The 18,752-nt window shown below is 39.8% G+C and overlaps 1 protein-coding gene across 2 annotated transcripts in view; it reads left to right on the top strand.

The window, feature by feature from the left end:
* Positions 1-18,752, top strand: part of CRACD (capping protein inhibiting regulator of actin dynamics) — a 234,425-nt gene that overhangs the window by 113,653 nt on the left and 102,020 nt on the right. For both annotated transcript variants that reach the window (XM_074347374.1, XM_074347363.1), the window contains exon 2: positions 3,624-3,769. The gene's annotated coding sequence lies outside the window, so the exon portion shown is untranslated. The remainder of the gene's footprint in view (positions 1-3,623; positions 3,770-18,752) is intronic.

The raw sequence follows: 18,752 nt of genomic DNA, 5'->3' as shown, positions 1-18,752 counted from the left end.
AATTTTCAAACATTTGAGAATTCTCTGGTTAACATTTTTATGTTGACGACTAGCTTAATTGAAAACCTACTGTGACATATATTAGTTAATCTTCAACAAAGGTGCTATCACATTTTAATGGAGAAAGGAAAGTCTTTTCAACAAATGTTGCAGGAACAAGTGGAGGAAAAATTTACCTCTTTCCCCTTCCTCACACTACAAACAAAAATTAATATGAGATAGATCACAGACATAAACATAAAGCTAAAACTATAAAACTTCTTGAAAAAAAAGTAAGTGAGTATCTTTTAGGCTTTGAAGTAGGCAAAGATTTCTTAAAAGATGACAAAAGCATTAAACATAAAGAAAAAATTGGGGTTCATCAACATCAAAAACTTCTGCTCATCAAAAGATGATTAGAAATTGAAAAGGCAAACAATGGGCTGGGAGAAAATGTAATACATAATCTACGAAAGACTGGCATCAGAATATAAAATGAACTCCTATAAATCAGTACTTTTTAAAAATGCAATTTGAAAAAAATGGACAAAAGACTTGAACGCACAAAACTATATTCAATTTTGTGTAATAATGTATAACGGGAAAAAATCTGAAAGAAAATATATATGTCTGTATATGTATAACTAAGTCGCTTTGCTGTATGCCTGAAACTAACATTGTGAATCAACTATGCGTCAATAAAAACAAAACAAAACAAAACAAAATAAAACTTGAACAGACACCGCACAGAGAACGTAAGCAAAAAGCTACCATTAGCCACCAGGGAAATGCATATCAAAACCTTGCACTGAAATGGGACAAACTAAAAGTCTGCCAACACCAAATGCTGATGAGGCTTTGTCAGCTGGAACTCTCATGTATTACTGGTGGGAGTATAAAATGATGCAGCTACTTTGGGAAAATGTTTGGCAATTTCTTATAAAGTTAAACATTCACCAACCCTATAACCAAGCAGTTCCACTCCTAGGTATTTACCCAAGAGGAATGAAAATGTATGTGCACAAAAAAACTTATATAAGAATATTTATAATAGCTTTAGTTATAATAGACCTAAAATGGAAACAACCAAATACCCATCTGTAAGGGAATATATTAAAAAGTTGTAGTATTTTTATACAATGGACTGTTTATTGCTCAGCAGTAAAGAAGAGTAAACTGTTGATACACTCAACAGTGTAGATGAATCTTGGAGGTATTAAATAACAACAGACACAAAAGAGTACGTACTATATGAGCCCATTTTTTATGAAGCTCAAGTACCAGCAAAACTAATCTGCAGTAATAGCGGTGAGAACAGTGCTTGCCTTTGCGATGTGGAGATTGACAAAAAGGCACATGAGGGAACTTTCTGAAGTGATTAAAATATTTTATATTTTTATTTTGTTGGCGGTTACATAGTTGGATTCCTTTATTGAAATGTATCAAATTGTACATTTAAAAGCAGTCTATTTTACTGTATGTAAAATTTACTTCAATTTTAAAAATGGTACTGCTTGCATTTTCCTCTGAATCTATATTCCTTCAAAATAATAGGTTCAAAAAAGTACTCTTTTGGAGACAGGGTATAGCTCAGTGGTAGAGTGTGTGCCTAACACGTGTGAGGTCCTGGGTTCAATCCCTAGTACCTCTATTAAGGAAGAAAGAAATAAAAACCTAATTGCCGCCCCCCTCAAAAAAAAATACTCTGTGGTTTCCATTTATGGAGATTTCTTGAAACATTTATGATCCACATGTGGTTAATTTCTGTAAATGTTAATGTGTGTATGTTAAAACACTAATCACAGTTGTTGAGTGAGGTATTCTAAATAGGTTACAAAGGTTGAGTTTGTTATTGTGGTGTTCAAATCTTACATATCCTTACGTGTTTTTGCTTGTTTTGTGAGTCACTAAGAAATGTGTGTTAAAATATTTTGTAATCTTTATAATTTTGAATGTATTAATCATTGTTATTTTAAAAATCATGTCCTGTGGCTCTACCTTGGTCACCCCTGCGTCTGTTTTCATTGTCTCTTTTTCTCTGCAATCTATTTGCTGTTATGTCTAGTAATTGTTGATTGAATGCAGGACATTATGTGTAAAGAGTCATAGATGTCTTTCTTCGGAGGCTTACTTTTGCTTCTCATAGGCAGTCAGAGTAAAGCAGACCTCTTTAATCCAATGAGGGGCTGAACTGATTTGAGGCTCAGTTCTGGTATTTTTCAGGCCTTCATTCTAGGATGTTGCCCTTTAAGGGTCCTAACGGAAAGTATAGGATATTTACCTGGGCCGTGAACTCTAATTTTCCTTCCTCCAGCATCATGAAACTGTCAAAAGCTCTGTTAGCAGGGAGGGTGTAGCTCAGTGGTAGAGTGCATGCCTAGCATGCACGAGGTCCTGGGTTCAATCCCAGGTACCTCAATTAAAGAAAAAATAAATTACCCCCCCAAAACAAAAGCAATCAAAGAAACAAAAAAGCTCTGTTTTATTCCCCAGCCTCTTACCTGCTGTTTTCTGCTTGGTTTACATTCCTTATCAATGAGCAAATGCTTAGAAAGGCAGACTGTCCAGCTTGCTTCTCTGGGCTAACCTTCTCTTCGGGGTCTCCTCAGCCTGTGAGTCTGCCAAAAGGTCTGGTACCTTTATGTGCTTTGCAGCAGCTGCTTTCTGCTTGGCTTCTCAGGAGTTTTGCCCTGTGCCCCTAAAAGACTAGTAACGTTCCTGAGAGGAAAAGTAGTATGATGACTTGCCTCATTTTTTATTTCCCTTCTCCCTAAGATCTTGCCTCTCATGTCCTGGCTGCCTTGGTAGCTGGACTCCAGTGCTTTCAAACAGGTTTTTAAAATCATTTTATCCAGCTTTTCTAGTTGTGTTCAATGGAAGTTGGTCTGATACCAGCTCATCCCTCATAGCCATAACTGGGAATCCTTCTTTAAGCACATATGGTCAACTCCTCAAAAGGACCCAGCAGCCATTGTCAGTCTGAGAATTGAAGCGATTTCTTCCCGTATCGTGGCCCCAGAATGTTGTCTTCTTTTCCTGGGCTTTGCAAAGGGCAGATTTGAATCTGAGGTTGTGTCCTGGACATTTTCCACCTCCTTTCCAGTTAAAATCTACATCATGGTCATTACATCATGGTTTTCATTCCAGTGTGTTTAGAAGGAATTGTGTGTGCCCTACCCACAGGGAGCCCGTTGACCTAGTTAACTCTGTGATTGGCATTTGAATAAAAAGGTGCCTTCATTACCTCGGGGGGAAGAAATAATCTAATGATTACTGGGTTAACTTCTCCACTAGGGTGAATCTGTGTCTTCTGAATACTTAAATTTTAGCCAAACTACCATGAAAAATGAACATGAGAATTCTGTATGTAAGAAGGATGGGAGCCTCAGTATCCATGAATATGATTCTTTCAGTCCCTTCAAAAGGGGAAACCGTTTATAATAAATGCTTTTAAGGTCCTAGAATAAATTTAGACTAAGGAATGCAAATTTAATATTACTAAACCTAATTGGAAACCTCAGCCAAAAAACTCTTCTGTACTGACTTCCTCCAAGGGATGGAAAAGAGATTCATTTTAAAGGTGTCCCCAGAGAGAATTGAAGATATAAAGCTCTCGATGTTTTTTTCTTTTTTTTCCTCAACAGTTCACAAGAGCAGTGATTCCCTGGCCTTTTGAACAATGTACCCTGTTTCCTGGCACACTCACCACTGAGGGTAAATTCTTTTTACAAGAAGAAGATTTTGGAGGAGAGCTGTCTAACAAGGAAAGGACGTGTGGCTATTGAGATAGGTAAGTCATTTGTTTCGAGGATGGGGAAGGAAGTAGCGTACAGAGAAAATACTAAAGAACGTTTTCATTTATTGTGAGTGAGTCTCTAGAAATGGATAGTATGCATTTCACGAAATATGAATTTAAAAGATCCTCATCATTTATCTTCTAATTCTAGACTTACTCGCCAGCTCTTCTACTTATCAGCTGTGTAATCTTAGACCAGTCACTTAGATTCTCAGAGCACCGGTTCAGTCATCTATAAAAGAAAATTTCATATGAAAATGCTTTGCAAATGGGAGAATGGAAGATAAAAATGTAATTGTTTATTGTTCGTTGTTATTATTGTTTGTTTCTGTTGTCTGTGGAATAGTGAGTGGCCACGTGTCTCATGGTGCTTTTGGACCATAGAGCTTGTTCCTGTGAATCCGGGGGCTTTGTCCTGAGTGCCCCGAGTGGGAGGCATTTCCCACCTGGCCCCCTGTAAGAACAACATCATGTCATTCTTTTGGCTGCAGGTATCTATTGCCTACTTTTTGGAAGTTGGGGGAAAGGATGGAAGTTTAAGACGAGATCAAAGAAGAGAAAATAACAACTTGTATTAGTGTTATTACCACAAGCAGTGTATCACATGTGGGTTCATTTAATCCACATACCAAGCCTTGAAAGGTGGGTGTTATTCCCACCATGACGTTTTTCCTCAGGAGACAGGATTCCTTAAGAGGAGTCACTGAAAAGAAGATAAAAACTATCCTGGTTTATCATGATTTGTGAGATATTATTGGCTGGAGGGAATTTGAAGTTTTTAATTTTTTTCTGATGTCTTATGATACAAATGGACAGCTTCTATAATTATAAAGTGATTAATTAAACATAAATGATGGATTAAAAAAAATCTTTGTTGAGCAGCTGTTATGAACCTTGGCCCTATTCTAGTTGCTTGTTCTCATCAGTGAATAAAACAGCTGAAGATCCCTGCCCTCATGGAGCTTGTTCTAGCTTGGCGAGAGATAGATAATAAATAGCGCACATGATAGAGAATGAAATAAATGACTAGGATATTAGAAGCCGGAAAGATTCTGGAAAAAAGAGAAAGTAAAGCCAAGTAAGGGTAACTGGGAATGCCAGGTAGGCGAGAGGACAGACTGCAGTGTTAAGTGAAGTGGCAGGGTCTCCCTTACGGAGGAGAGACAGGAATTCAGGGGTTAGCCCTGGCGTGTTCCTAGCAGAGGGAGCAGCTGATGCAAAGGCCCTGAGGAGGGAGCGTGGTGGGGCATCCCAGGTGCAGCCAGGAGGCCAGCGAGCTGGAGCAGAGTGGGTGGGAAGGACAGGAGCACTGTCAGCTCCGGAAGAAATAATGCCATTTCCTTGATTTGGATACATAAGAAAAGTTCCCTTGTTTTCATCTTGTCTATCTGGTTTATTCTAAATGTCTTTCCTCTGCAATTAAAATGCACACATATACAATAAATACATTACACCTCCTGCACTCTGTTAGTTCCTAGCGTTACTATAACAAAGAACCACAGACTGGGTGGCTTACAGCAACAACTGTGAGATGTATTGTCTCACAGTTCTGCAGGCTGGAAGTCCAAAATCAAGGGAGGGCTACACTTCCTTGGAGACATACGAGGGGAATCCTTCCTGGTCTCTTTGGAGCTGGTAGTGGTGACCATCCATCACTGACCTTCCGTGGTCTGCAGCTGCATCACTCCAGTCTCTGCCGCCATAGTCATGTGACATCCTCCTATGTGTGTGTATCTTCACATGGCCCTTCTTCCTCTTAATGAGGACACCAGACATACTGGATTAAGGGCCTAACCTACCCCAGGATGACCTCATCTTAACTATGACATCTGCAATCACCCTATTTCAAAATAAAGTCACATTCTGTGGTACTAGGGGGTTAGGAATTCTATGTATCCTTTTTTCGAGGGGGGGCACATTCAGCCATAACAGCACCTTAAATAACAAACAATAGGCATTACTAGTCCCATCTCGCAAGTGGAGAGACAGGCTCAGGATGCTTATATGACTTGGCGAAGGTCAGAGCCCATAAGCAGAAGAGCCCGGCTGGTGTGATTTTATCATGGGCATGATCAGTGTTTTTATCAGTTTGATTCTGTCATGTGTTGGCAGCGATGTAAGGACGGAGGTGATGGGGAATTGCGCGGCTCGGGACAGGAGTTTCACACATACAACACTGCAGTCCTCATCCACCCTGCTTAACCCCAAGAGAGCTCAAAACTGATGCTCTACCTCAGCATTCCTATCAGAGGGTAAATAGATGCCCCTTCCATACCCCGCTCCCCATTTTGCACTTCATTCCATAGCAAGACAAACATAGGAAACAGATGCTTTTTTCCTCTTCTAGGAATTTTTCCAGAAAAACAATACTGTAGTTTCTGTGGCATGTAGAACATTTTATGACAGGACCACATGTTTCTTTCTCACACAACATAGGAAAAAAGAGTGTGACTCTCCGAATCAGTTGGCATATTGCAGTACAATTGGGGGGTTTGAAAGCATTAATATATTTTGCTTTCTCAGCATATCTAAACATTTCTTCTTGATACAAAGCTTGTCTAGCCATTTGTGAAATCAACACTAGAACCTTATTTTAGGCTTTGTCTTGAAGGATACACTGAGGAAAGGAGGGATACAGCCAAACGGAACTGAACACTTGTGCGTGAGTCACAGTGAGGAGGGACATCCCTGGGCCAGGCTGCATGCATGAGGCCGCCAAAGGCAAGACTCCCAAAAGAATACCTGAATCTTGGTCAAGGAAATCAGACGCTTAAAGTTAAGCATTAAGTCTAGGATGTGAGACCAAGCCACGGTTGGAAAAAATGTTGTAAGGTCAAAACCGGAAAAATTAGAGCTACATCAAGAAGCAGAGTGTGAGACCAACTGAATGGTTCAGAAGTTGGCTGGGCGAGGGGTTGGGAGGCTTGTTTGTCTGTGGCCCTGACTGCACCATGTGGGGCTGCAAGGGGGAAGACGAGGGTTAAGACTGAGCAGTCTCACACCTGCTTTTGCCAAGTAGGATTGTTAGCCATCTTTTGTTGTTGTCACATAGTCTTGTAGTTTCTTTTCAAGTTCCCTTCTCTCTCCCTCTGTTGTCAGAGTTTTTTTTCTCCCTGATTTCCTGGGCTCTTCTTTCCACTGAATAGATGACCGCTTTGGATCTGTGTGTTGAGGCATATGTTCTTCCTAGTATCAAAAAGAAGTGGGGAGAAAAACTGCCTCTCTCTCAAAGATGCTTCTGTTCTTTGTTAAAACTGATTATCTTTGATCCTGAAAGCCAGTGGAAAGACCAAGACCTTTGTATTTTGGTACTGAATTAAAATGACCTGTAGCCTTTGTCTGATGTCCCCACTGTGGGAAGCCCACGCCCCAGAGCACAGCTCGATTGCACAGGTCTGCTGGGGCCCAAGGTTAGGAATCACGGGCGCACCCCCTCCACTGTGGTCGCCTTGCTGGTGCTGGTAACTCCAGACAAACAGTGGCTGCTCTTGCTGCTGCTGCAGGTGCCGATGTTGAGGGGCCAGCAAGTCAGGGGTCCCTGGTGAGAATGACTTCCCTGCTCCAGACTTTCTGGAAAAAAATGCTTTTTATAAGAAAGACCGAAAGGTGACAAATATTGCAACCTAGAGATCTATTTAATTTCCTTATCACGGCAGGATGGGCATAAAATCCTCCTTATCTCCAGGTAGTGGTAGATTTGTTGAGCCATGAGAAATAGGCCTTTCATGAGAAAACATCTCTCTATAAAATATTTTTTATTCAGGTGAAATGCACATAACATAAAATTAACCATGTTGAAGAGAACCGCTCAGTGGCGTTTAGTGCATTCACAAGATTGTGTAACCACCACCTGTATCTTGTCCCCAGACATGGTCATGACCCCCAAATGAGACGTTCTACCCACAAAGCAGTTACTCCACATTTTTCCCTCCCTTCAACCCTTGGAAACCACCAATCCGCTTTCTGTTTCTATAGGTTTACCTATTCTAGCCATTTCATATATATGAAATCATATACTATGTGACTTTCTGTGTCTGATAAAACGTTGATTTTAAATTACAAGTAATTTCTTTTCTCCATCTCCTCTTATCATTATGCTGGGAGAGCTGGGGTGTTAGAGGACTGTCAACAGCTCTCTAATTAGGACCTGAGAAAAACCTGCTGTACTTTCCTGGCTGGTGAGTTTCCCTTCATGAGACAGATGACAGTTTAGAATTAAGTTATTTAATTTGCAAGCATTTGAAACCTTCAGTTTTACCTTATTTCAGTCCTATCCTGAGGCTCAATCTCCTCCAGCACCCTCTCCCCACACCCTGACCTCCAGTTTATGTCTTGTCTAGCAGTCTGGACACCAATTTATCCCATTATCCAAATGAACCTGTAATTGATATTTTGGCATTGGGATACTAGGGATTATATTGCTGGCCTCAGTGACAAAGCATAATCTCCCCCCAGGGAGATAAATGATACCAGCCGTTGAAGATGAAAATTTGAGAAATACTTTACACTCTCCTCTGTTAGGGAGGCTGATCCCTGTCCCTCCTCCCTGCTCTCCCTGGTGAAAGAGAGGCTGCTCAGGGAGGGCTCTGGGATGCAGACAGCGGAGGCTTGAAATGAGATTCCTCTCTCCATCTGCCGGACGTAACCCAAGATGAGTTGCACGGATGAAGCTGGCAGAGAAATGGGGGGACTGGATGGCCAGCAAGGTTCTAAGCTTAGGGACCAAAATCCTAGTTAAATCCTTTTGCGGGAGCAGAAGAGCCTGCTGATGTAATAATGCAGAACCCAAGAAATCAATTGCTGTAGTGCTAATGGTTCAGTGAATGCAGCGTCTGTCAGTCTCTTTTCTGTAGGCCTCCTGGGAGCATTATTAACATGCTCTGTGGGACGACAGTTAAATACAGGACAAATTATGACTTGTCTCCATCCTTTGGTTATTATCGTGTACTATTTTATGTGCTACATGAGATTCAATCATCAACTCTCTGCCCCAAGATATCTCTTCCAGGAGCCTGAAAATACTACTTTAGAGTGACTAGTGGGTTTGACAGTGTACAGCAGTCACAGGGATGGGTGGGGCATTTTTGTTGGCTCCCCTCCTTTCCCTCCCTCCCTCCTGCTGGCTCCCACAACCTCCCCACCCCCATCTCCCTCCCTTCATTAACTTGGATGGAACCTGTTATGCGTGCCAGACGTTGTGCTGAGGGATAAGGATTTGAAATAAGACCCTGCCACGAAGGAGTTCCCACCACCCCTCCTTGTCTTTTCCCCCTGCCTTCTGTTCTTCTGTTATTTGTCTGTCTCCCCTAGTAGGAAGTAGCTTCTAAAGGCCAGAGTCCTTCCTGCCTTTGAGCCTTTGAATCTAGCACTGCCCTAGCAGAACTTTATTGAATTGACTTCAATTGTGTAAACAGATAACCGGATAAAAAGCGATTAGTGATATTCCAGAGAGTTTTGCACAGAGTGCCTGGAAGCCCAAAGGGCAGAGTAAACAATGGCCACAGGGAGCCAGCGGGCTCCCAGCTGTGTCACTGGAGCTGCTTGAAAGATGAGAAGGTGTTTGCCAGACAAACAAGGGGGGACACACAATCTCCAGGGTTCACACCTACCTGAATGTGTTTCTTGGGAGGGGCCCTTTGATCCTCTGAATCCTGCCCTTTCTTTCTTTGATGAAACTTAAGGAAGTAACTACTTGATTTGCCAGTAGCTTTGGATCCAGCCCTGGGACGGTATCGATAGGCATTTTTCTAGAAAGGTGACACGTGGTGTTTCTTCTAGGGATTAAAGCCTAATCCAAACCCTAACCCCACCAAAAAAAAAAAAAATTCTGTTTAATTCCTCACCCCTAAAATGCCAGCTACTTTAATCTTCTTTCTTCTTATTGAAATAAGTTTCAGAAGTTAAAAGTTTGCTTTTCTAAATGGATTCGACTTGGAGCCAGGATTTCACTTCCACAATCCTCACTGTTGCAACAAAGATGCCTAGAGTGGCTCCGCTCCTCTGGAGGGGAGGCTTACAAAGAGCCAGCAGGGAGACGGTTTCTGCTCCCAAGGAGCCTAGAATTGACACCAAAACAGGAAGCTGACATCAGCATGGAAATGCACCTCCTCTCCCGGTTACTATTAAAGCAGAGTCTTCCGTGCACACAGAATTGACATTGAAACTTTTTGAAATCGATGACTCTCATCTTGAACTGGTTAAGAAGCCCAAGGAACAGTGAGAAAAGCTATACTTACCACCAGGTTTACCAGGAAAAGGGAAAAAGCATCTTTAGTCTAAACTTTACTGGCATGTATTTTAAGAAGCCACAGAAAGTCTGTTCTATGCAGAAAAATACTTCCAAAAGAAACATTTAAGACAGAACTTAAAAGTTTTATGTTAAGTATTTGGTTATATATACTCCCATATTTTAAGGCATCTATCACTTTATTTTTATTTGTTCGTGATAAATTTTGGTGTTTCTGTGGGTCTTAAGAATTTTCTAGGACTGGAACCCCTATTTGATACTGCTCAGACAAGAATATGGTTTACCATGGGTTGTCTTGCTTTCCTCATCTAGAAACAACTTAGTTCTTGAGTTGAGTAGCACCCGTAATAGGTAAGGTTGCTCCCCCAGACTCCCCCTCTTCTCTCTCTTCCCATCGTCAGCCCTGCTGTCCTTAAAAGACTTAAAATTCAAACGCCAGATCTTCATAGTTCATTCTGACACCTGCCCCCTCTTCCCAGAAGTGGTTTTTTTCCCCCCTGCAAACATCTACAGCAGCTCACCGCTGTCACCTCTGCTTCCCCCTTTCTCCTCCACCCATGTATGCACACAGAACCTAACATTTTCTACCTGGATTGTATTTTTTGATAACTATCTCATATCTCCTACTGTGATCCTTCCCTTGGAGTCAGTGATATTTTCTTTATGTCTTTATATCTCATCCCCTTCTCCTTCATCCCAGTACCTATCTCGACATAAAGCCATACCAGATACTTGATGATAATTCCCTGAATGGAGTCAGTGGATGGAATTTCTAGATAAATGTACCAAGAATGACCGCATCCATTCCAGATGCCATCATCCATGGCCTAAACCCTTAAACTGTTGTTTCCCAAAGTAAGTTCCATGAACAGTAATTCTGAAGAATGTTAAAAAAAAAATCCTTAAAATGTCTATGGTTAAATACTTTTGGAAAATTCTAAACAAAGTTAAACGATTCTTATTGTAGGACTTCTCAGATTGTAGGCATTGGAATGGAGTTGTAGTTTCTGAAGTCTAAAATGAGGCAACAAGTCTGTGTTGCTCCTGGACACCTGAGGGGAGAATCCCTTTTCCTTGCCTTTTCTAGCTTCTAGAGACGTCCTGCCTTCCTTGGCTTGTGGCCTCTTCCTCCGTCTTCGAAGCCAGCCATGTAGTGGAGGAGTGAAAAATTTTCCCTTTTTCCCGTCTAGGTTCTCTGGCTAGTCTAATAATTAAGTTGCCAGGAGACAGATTAACAGGAGAAAAACAGATTTAATTTTATATATATGGGAATCCCATAAAAGTATGAGACTCAAAGAAATAACCAAAGTAGAAAGCTTTTATACCTCTTGGACAAAGATACAATAAATTTGTGACGAGTTGAAAAAACAAAGAAGTTTGGGCTTGGAGTAATACATTAGTGAAGAAGTAACAAGATTTGTTTGTACAGCCTTCTTGGCTCTAAATTCTCTCTCTGGGATAATGATGCCTTTCACCCTGCTGGTACAGAGACAGGGTACCTTTCACATGGGAGACCTATTTCCCACTTTTAGTGGGGACACAGGAGGATCAGAGCATCCTGCTTGCACTAGCTGTATCCCAAGTAACTTGAATTCAGGATAGCCGGTATGCCAAAATGGCATGTTTTAGGGTGGCACATTCTCCTCTTCAGTAGCATCTTCTAATCTCAGTCTCTCTCTTCCTCTCTCTCTCTCTCTTTCTGACCCCTGCTTCTGTCATCACATCTCTTCCTGTGACCCCTGCCACTCTTGCCTCCTTCTTAAAAGGGTGGTTGTGATTGCATTGGGCCCACCTGGAAAATCCAGGCTAATCTTCCCATCTCAACATTCTTAACTTAATCACCTCTGCAAAGTTTCTTTGCCACGGAAGGTAATGTATTCACGGGTTCCAGGGATTAGAAAGTGGCCATCTCTGGGGGCCGTTAGTCTGCCTGCCCCGGGACACGTCCTGCAGCAGCACTGCGGTTGTTCGGGGAATAAGCCCTTCGGTCCTCGATGGAGAACTGGGTGGGATAGCCACCACCACCTTAGACATTATTTCTAAGGGAAGATGAATTTGGAGTTGTGATATAAAACAAATTCACATCTGTGATACACAATCATGGAGAAACTGTGAACTCTTTGTGTAGGGCCCTCAGCAGTTATGACAATAAAGATTGCTAATGGCCTTCTTGCACCCAAATCTGCTTAAATCCTTCTCTCACAGTCCAGGTAGGTAGCCCTTGTTTTCACAGTACATCAGACAAATTTTGTGATTGAACTACCCACTAGGATCTTTTTTCCTTAGAGTTTTTCAAGACCTTTTAAACTGTATATAAACATGAACCAATTATACATCATTTTACAATGAATTTACTCTTTGTTCAGCAAGGTACACTGGGCTGGCAGTCTTAATTTTAACCGTGTCCTGCCCACTGCCCCGTAGACTTCAGCAACATCTGTCTGATACTGTCGTCACTGAGTAGGGCATGATACAAATGTTAAAATAGGAACATGGTATATGAGAAGGTTAATAATGTTTGAAGACTTGTGGGAAAAGGTTGACCATGAGGAAGAACAGAAAAATAAAACTAGAGATGAAAAGAAAGCTGACCGAGAGATAGAAACATGAATTGAAGCCTATCGTATGTCATGTTTTAGAAGACTTTGGGGGAAAAACCCATACCTACCGTCCTGGGCAGAGGAAACCAAGGAATCTAAGGAAACTATTTGAGTTCAAATAAGTAGAATGAGAGGACTTTTCCACTAGTGTCAAAAAATTGGACTTCTTACAAAATACAGGCATGAAAGATCTTGGAAATTCCACATAGAATCATCATATCAGACATTAAGGGGGAGCAGTATAAAACTGAATAATACTAGCCTCCCTTCACTCTGCACAGACTATACTATCTCAAAAGACAGTTCCTCCAGGGCCGGGACAAGGCCTGATTAATCCTTGAGTCCCCAGCCCTCGCGCGTAGTGTGGCCTATTGTCATAATGTTTCTTGATCACCAAGTAAAATGATTGTAAAGTTAGTCCCTTCCTGCATATTGATTCATTTGGGAGAAATTATGTTTTAAATAACTGACAAGAGAAGGGGTGTATGAGAAAAGAAATAGAGTATGGTCTGTTGAGATTTTCAAATGACATGTCTAGAGATTTTTTTCATTCCCAGATTGTTCATTTCACTACAGTTACACTAAAATTTTCCACCCCCACCCCCCCAAAAATGCAGTTATCAGTAGAGAACAACAAAAGTATATTGAGATTCAGATGTTGATATTGGGTTATGAGAATCATTCATCAACTAAATTGCATATTGTTTCTTGTATGCCCACTCTTGTGTGCATAATCTCAGGGAATCACTTTGCAAGTAATCGAGTTGGCAAGTGCTAAATCAAAGAATGCTTATAGGTGACTATGTTTTATTTAGAAGATTAGGAAGAAGAGTTTATATATTTTTTTGTATTCCAATACTGGAGCATTCTCTAGCCTGCCTCTGTTGAGATGGTAAATTTGCTGAGGACAGAATGTGACTTCTTATGCTTCTTTTTTCTACCCCCAATTTGTGTAGTTCAATATTGTGGGCTTCATGGGCACTCAGTAAGTAGTAGAGGACTTGGATTAAATGGAAAAATATACCAATATGAGCACTGTAAAGGTCGGTGTGGGTAGCATAGAATGATTTAGAAACACATTGGCACATGCAGTGTACTATATTGACCTATTTTCCCAGTTCTTTATTTAACATTCTACAATCAGATGGGTAGATTATAAAAGATAAATTGACAGGTGGTGCTTTGCAGTGTACAATGGCAATAGGTCCTACAAAGGAAAACATGTAACTGATTTCAGGTGGGTCTAACAGAGGACATTTGTAAGTCAGCCCCAGGAAACTGCATTCAGAAGCAACATTGTGGTATTCACAGCAGTATGACAGTGGTAACTAACAAATAGTAGTGTAACGCGTCAAAATGTCAAAACGTCCACTTCTTCAGTGATGACAGAATTTAAGGTTACCACTGACAGAGTAATGAAGCTGAGGAAGCAGCTAAGAGATATATAAAAGGAATCAAAATTGAATAAGGAACTGTTAATATTATACCTTATGTTTCAGTGATAAGCGAAGTGAAAAGTAAAAACCATGGGAAATAGGGATAATTCTCTGACAGTGGATTAACCTTCTCCAGTGGTTTGACCATCTTGGATAAATCTGGACAAGTCTAAATAGGGAGATAACATTTATGTTGAGACTGTAAATTATCATACTGATAAATTCAGTAACCGTAAGAGAGAGGGATGGAAGTAATAACTTTAGAGACTTCTGTTGTAATGTTTTTAATAAAAGGTGGAAGAAAAGTTTTCAGTTTCATCTTTCTGCTTGAGATTTTTCATGGGTGATGAAATAGCCATGAAAAGGCTATTTTGAGTTTAAGGAAATACTTCATTCTGTGATACAGAAGTAGGGAGGATATGTGACTTGCTTAATACAGCCGCTGTGCTGGGATATGGGAGTTTCAAAGCATAGAAGGAAGCATGGTCAAAGCATGGCTATAAATTTGTAGGGGAAAGATGCATGAATACTTCATAGCAAAATGTGATAAGAAACCGCTGATAAAAACATACAAACTACAAATTGTAGATCCACAGTTGAAAGTTTATGGAAATGCAGAGAAATGAATGCTTCAAAAATGTGATTGGTATTTGAAAAAGAAAGGTAAAAAAAATATATATATATATATATATATATATGACATTATGGTATTAAGACAATTTAGGTGATGACTTATATCAAGTGGGAAGATGGATGCCAAAGGAACCTATGGGCATAAGCTAGAAAATCTCATGGAATTTAATTTTTCTAAAGAAACAGAACTTAAAACGGAAGTGTGTTATATCTGGCAAAGCAGGAGGATAAAAATTGACCTTATTATCAATGTAAGTGTTTCAAAAATTATTTTTACCTTAGTTTGTCAATCCAGGATAATTTTTTCTCTGATAACCTCTGTGAGGATGGATATTTGCAAACAATTTTGAGTGACTTGGAAAATAATACAGGAGTGAAAGAAAACACGATGATGACGGTGATGATGATGTTTTATAAACCTATTCTCGTATCTTAAAAATATTATGAGACATTAGGCTGTAATAACAGAATACAAATCTTGGGTATTAGAAAGCATTTTGAAACAGAAGAGATGAGATATGAGAGGGTTATAGATTTGGCAAGATACATTTTTTTATGCATAGTTTGGAAATTATGTCATTTTACCCAGTATAAATAAACTTTTATTACTACTAAAAAGGAAAGCATCCTTGAACTAATCCTGCCTTTCCTTTTCAGGAGGAATACAGTAAATTTCTCTCCTGGGGCAGGGGTCAGCGATTTGATGGAGACTGTAATTCAGTGAGTGTGCAGTTTTGTAGACTGTGAAATGCAATAATAATTTCAGTGCTTTATTACAGGGATCTTTGTCTCCCCCATCTCTTCCATTTTATTACATATTATGTGCATCCACATGATAAAAAGTAATGTTTTCTTTCAGTGAAGTGGAGGACGTAGGACGGAACTGATAAGAGTGGGCCCTCTTTTTTTTTTTTTTTTTCCAGTTTTGTAAGCTTTGTGCTCATAGATTATATGCTGTACTTTGTATTTCAGTAACATTTAACAAAACCATGGCCATGGAGGAAATTAAACTTACACAGAATGTCCATGAGTCTCTGAGTGCTGACGTTTCAGGTATGGTACAAAGTGGCTACTCTGAGTTGCAAATTAAAGAGACAGAAGCCATCTTTTCCCTGTTGTTGTTAGTGGATTTAACCACAATTAACCTGTACAATAACCTCGACTGTCTGGGACCCAAAGAAGCACCCATATGTAAGCAAAGCAAAGGCAGCTAAAACAGATGCCTTTCATCCCCTAAACTCCTACGGGAGCTTCTTGGTTTTCCATAGGCACCCAGTGATCCTCTCTTTACATACAATTCTGTCATGCTTGATTATCGAATTTCCTATCTCACAAGCACAAGAAGCAATACATTAGAAAGGAGAGGAAATTATGAGAGTGAAACTCACCAACCTAATAAGAAATGACAATTAAACATGTGAGAGAAGGAGGCAGAGTACTTATTTTAAAATAAGCACAAAAAAATGTTTGAAGGTAGGAGGACCATTGATAGGGACAGACCATCCTGTCTACTTTAGGTTCTCTTCACAGTATCATTTTATTGCATCTCAGTGTAATAGGAATACCCCTGAGACATCAAGAACAGTTTATATTCTATTCAGTGTGTAATCCATTACAGAAAAATTTCTGTTCAAAATGCTTTCATTTTAAAAAATTTTGATACTGATAGGGATAACATTTAGTTAACTTCTTCCTGCAATAATACCATAGAAATAAGAATTATATCACATGGATGAAGCCTAAAATACGTCTATTTTTATTACTAATAATCAGAACATTCTGATTTTTAACTCCCATTTCAATTTCTTTTTTTTTTTTCCTCCCTCAAAATTCCTTCAAATGGATTACATGGAAATTAGCAACAATTAGATTGACCCCACCTCTCTTGGCAGAGATCAAAAAGGATACGTGTATGCTAGTTCATTCTGGCTGGTTAATTTCCTGGGTGTTATATGTTTCTGTTTTATCCAGAGCAGAATTTCTCTCCCTTTAAAAAAAGATAGGTCAGAAATAGCTTATTTGGGTTTTATACGCTTTTTTCTTTGAGACAGTAGAAATCTAAATTAGGGTAAGTGAGCCTTGGAAAACATTCTGCGTTGTGCCTGCACTAGACTTCTCTTCCTCCCTCTTTGTCCCCACCTCACCAACACACACACCCTTGGGCCAATGTGACATTACAGGGTGTTTGTGAAAGCCTGTCCTGGGAATAGCTTTCTGTGACTCATACTGTGAAGCTTTTATTACATTTCTAGGGAGGTTACAAAGTCTACTGGACCTCCCTATTTCCTTATTGTGGAGGGTAAAATTTTTTTAGGAAATGTGTTTTATTTTTCTTAAATAAATGACTCCCTTGACAACATGATTTCTTATCTTTCCTCATTAGCAATCCCAATTGCACTTTGCTGTGCGATTGACCTACAATTATTTGTTGTTATTTGGGTATAAAACTGTTGGTTTTCTCAAGTTTCTCTTATCTCAACCCCAGATAAACCAGATTCCATGTTTGGATTAGAAAACAAAATGTATATATACTGCCATATGTATAATGGCAGTACACCTGCCATCTATTTTAAACTGTCATATCTTTGAGATATGAGAAATTGTGCAGCTCATTGACCATGAACCTCAGTACCTCAGTAGGAGTTCAGGTTTGGCTGTTGTTGTTGTTGTTGTTGTTGTTGTTGTTGTTGTTGTTGTTGTTGTTGTTGTTGTTGTTGTTTTGAGCACAAGCCACCCATTCTCCTTGTTTGGTCCTGTAGTAAACCTTTCTCTACTCAAAAAAATAAAAAGAAGAAGAGGACAACAGGAGAAGGCAATTTCTCTTGAGGGAATTTGTGTTATCATGGATCTTTGACATTTAAAAGTTGGCTCTAGCCTTTAATTGGGAAAGAAACAGACCCATAATGACCTCATTACTACTCTCCTGTAATACAGCAAGATATTTCTATCTATCTATTCCTTGGATGGGGTAAGGGGTAGTATTTAATACAGAAATAGGAAGGGGGAAAAAAAAGAAGGTATTTGCTGAACTGCTTAGTATCTGTTAAGAAGTAGATACATAAAACCTTCATAAACAGAGCTCTTGTTCTATACATATGGAAGTTTTATATTACCTACTGTGTCCAGGCACTGGGTTCTCTGTTACTTCTTCACAAGAATCATTTTTTCTTAGAGCTATGGCTATAGTGTCCATAGGACAGGAAAAGAAAATTTGTTCCTTTCCCATGCTGACTTAAAAAAAAAAAAAAGCAGAATAGAAAATTGGTGCCCTCAAAGTTGAAGGGGAAAATTAATAGCATAGAGAAAATAATATACTTTAAAATGAGACCAAAGTGTCGCCTTAGGGTACTAGTTTTTAATGCTGGTGATTGGTGATTCAGATTTAGTAAAACTGGGTGAGGTGGGTATAGTTCAGTGCTAGAGCACATGTTTAGCATGCACGAGGTCCTGGGTTCAATCCCCAGTGCCTGCATTAAAAAATAAGTAAATAAGAACAAAAAAATAAATTTAGTAAAACCTAAGCAGCCACACAGATCACTTAGGTTCAGTCAGAATTTTCCTATGTTTTCCATTCACCAAGTGGAATCCCTTGTATTTTACCAGCTTCAGGGTTTTGTTTGTGTTTTGGTGGGTGGGCTCCTTCTCAGCTTCTCAGAGTGGAGGGGCATTTTAGGCAGGTCAGCCCCCACAGCCTGAAGAATAATAGGCAAGACAGAGCCTAAAGAAAGGTGTCCCCAGCCCCACATACTCCTGTCATGGGAAGATAATCTGAAAAAACAGCCACCGGAATGAGATAGAGTCCAAAAACATACTGTCAAGGTGGCAAACCGAAAGTAGAGGAAATGTCAAAATTCTGTGGCAAATAATGTTTCAATTTGTTAGATGCTTTTTTTTTTTTTTTTTTTGAGGATGGGTAATTAGGTTTGTTTGTTTTATTATTTTTTATTTAACAGAGGTACTGGGGATCAAACCCATGACCTTGTGCATGCCAGACATATGCTCTACCACTGAACTATACCCTCCTCCCCTTTTTCATGCTTTGGGTGGTGTGTTAATTTAGA

The sequence above is a fragment of the Camelus bactrianus genome, chromosome 2 (assembly GCF_048773025.1).
Source record: "Camelus bactrianus isolate YW-2024 breed Bactrian camel chromosome 2, ASM4877302v1, whole genome shotgun sequence".
NCBI classification, from domain to species: Eukaryota; Metazoa; Chordata; class Mammalia; order Artiodactyla; family Camelidae; genus Camelus; species Camelus bactrianus.
The sequence above is the reverse complement of the archived record's forward strand: the minus strand, read 5'-3'. Positions and strand labels throughout refer to the sequence as shown.